The following is a 2,876-nucleotide window of genomic DNA, read 5'->3' on the forward strand; positions in this document are numbered from 1 at the left end:
ATGTTTTGGGTGTACTATTCCTTTAATCCGGTTGATGAAAATATCCCCAACTGATGACAATCATATAGAATTACTGCAGAATGTTAAACAGATCTTCTAGTAATTGGTGTGATGAGGCTGTTTAAATGTTCAGGGTTTTGCAGAGAAATTCGGACACTTGAATGTTCTTATCAGGTTTCCCTGGTCGTCTGGCCTGTAAGTGACTCACAGATGTCTGTGTTCCTCAACTTTAGATGAGTAGAAGCAGAACATCGGATTCCTTTGTGAATGGGATTCTTCTTATGATCCGAAACTAAAACGTATTATTTTGAAGAGGTCTGAAATGTAATTCCACTAATGGCAGCTAGATGGTGCTCTGCGACTCCAGAAGACTCATTGGAAAAGTGTAAAACAGGATTTCTGTTCGAAAACCTGGGCTGCGTCCTCCAAGGACGCGGTCTACCCAAACTGGATCCTTCAAAGTCCTTGAAAATAAGCAGACCGGAAGTGTTTTGGCTGTTAATTCAAACAGGTCTACCCTTCGGCGGGTAGGCTATGTTGCTTAGCAACCGTGATAACTGACACACAAAGCGGGAAAATAATGAATACAGAAGTTTTCAAAACTGTTTATTTCTTGTTTATTGAGTGGAAAAAAGGGTCCAACCACGGGAAGCATGAACAAATAAAAGCAAATGTAATTATATAAACCTTAGTCAGTTAAATAACATGCTGTCATTTTGCACATCTCTGATGTTGCTATTTTCAAATATCCAGGTGAACAGTCTATTGTTAAAACACTTTAGAGTATTTTATTGTTTATATTTTAACTCTTCCTTATTATGTTATTCTTATACATTTTTCTCAGGTCCACATTTGTGTGACCATTTTTAATAATCTTTCTGCTGCTGTAAATTTGCCCATCGTGGGAAAATAAAGGGATTTTCTATTCTATTCTATAAAAGGGGTAGAAAGATATAAGTAAATCTAAACAATGTATTTATAAAAATATATCTGCAAAATCTCTAATATTCAACAAAAAAATTTCTTAGTTAAGCATATTGTGCAAAAAAGCAATGAAAAATAAAACTATCAGATTTATAGTTCCCACACTGCAGATATATTAGAATCTGTCCTTAAATTACAGCCAAACCCATTTACATAGTAACAGATAAAAACCTTTAGATAAACAAACATTACCGCCACATATCTGACTCTATAACCATTAAAACAACTATTTTCATTAATTTCCGATGGAACTATTCACAGACGGGATTATATTAAGCTGAACTTCCAATTTTCACCAATGTTCGGCGCCAAGTCTTGCAATGAATCCTGGGAAAACCAAGGATACTGAGGATACATCGGACCCGTCCTTTGAATCGGGCAAAAAGAAGGACGCATTTTAAGGCCGCATAACGAGGACTCTTGGAATCCAACCAGACCTCGGCGCCGCGCTATGACGTCATCGTCCTTCGAATCTGGCCTTCTAAGGACGCAGCCCATGAATTCGAACAGGGCCATGTTTTTATATCATGATTTTGAAAAAGTTCTGTTTAATTAGTTTTCCCCCTTTATATATTTTTTAAATCTAGTTATGTTCACTACCCTAGCAACTTTTGTCTCTAATGACTGAATGATCTTTGTGCACCTTACCTTTCAGCTCATAAAAATTGTTTTAAAGAAAAAATATCTTATTTTAATGCATCTAAACCACAAAACTGACAGAAATATTATCAAAGTCTCATAGATCAGTTGCATTTAATTCAGAAAATATTAGGAACTGAAACGTTAAAGGTTTTTTGTTTTTTGTTTTTATGAGAAACACTTTCAGATATCAGAATTGCAGGTTTAACTTTCTGATTTCAAACAGATTTGTTCCTGATCTGAAGGAGTCTATAGTCTCAGTCTATCTTTTTCCTTCAAAGAGAAAGTATTCAGTAAGTGTAAACTAAAACACAAAGAAGAAGCAGGTATGACAAAATATTATACATGTTTTATATAAATATATAGACAAGTTTTTAGTAAAGATTTTGTCAAAACCAGTTTTACTTTGAGGATAAATCATCTTTCTTGCAGATTAACATCTGGCTTTAGATAAAATACAGATGCTCCCTTATCTAAAATAAGGGATCGTCTGTGTTTTACACCTTAGGCAGAAGATTACAGATTTACTGACATTTACTGTGACATGTTATTGTAGCATCCCTTTAGTTTCTGCTCCCGTTCCTATGATGGACATATATAAGATTTCAGCATCACATCTTCCCACATTAACTGGAATCTCACGCAGCACTGCCACCTGGTGTCTATAGGAAGGGATGCATCACAAAGGTAAAAAAATAATAATAATAATAATAAATACAAATTGGATAAGATATAGCCTATTTATTGTATTTGATAGTTAAAATGTTGAACCACTACAATTTTTTTAGATCTCTTAAATACACCAACGATGGTTGAAAAATAATATATTAATGCTAGAATGGTACAGAAAGCTAATGTCATGATCATATCTGTGAGTCAAAGTGATAATATAGCTGTCCATTTTAACAGAGCAGGTATGAAATGTGGGGCAATAGAGCAGGCTTTTGAAAATATTTAGAAAACTACATTACAAACTAAAACTGAGACAAAATCTTACTAAACTATAAGTTAAAATTGCCCAGTCAAAAATCTACCCAAAGTACTGAAATAATCACTTAAAATACTTAAGTATTCGAAAGTACAAATTAAATTTTTAATATCCGTAACTTTCATATATATATATATATATATATACACAACTTTAAATATCTTTTTAAACTTTTTGTTGCATTATTGTTCCTTATTTCTCTCAGATACCCCTTGAAACTAGTTCATTTTTGAGAGCAGGAAAAAAGGCAGTTATTTAACAAATC

The sequence above is a fragment of the Cyprinodon variegatus genome, unplaced genomic scaffold, assembly GCF_000732505.1.
Source record: "Cyprinodon variegatus isolate N-32 unplaced genomic scaffold, C_variegatus-1.0 Scaffold670, whole genome shotgun sequence".
Lineage (NCBI taxonomy): Eukaryota > Metazoa > Chordata > Actinopteri > Cyprinodontiformes > Cyprinodontidae > Cyprinodon > Cyprinodon variegatus.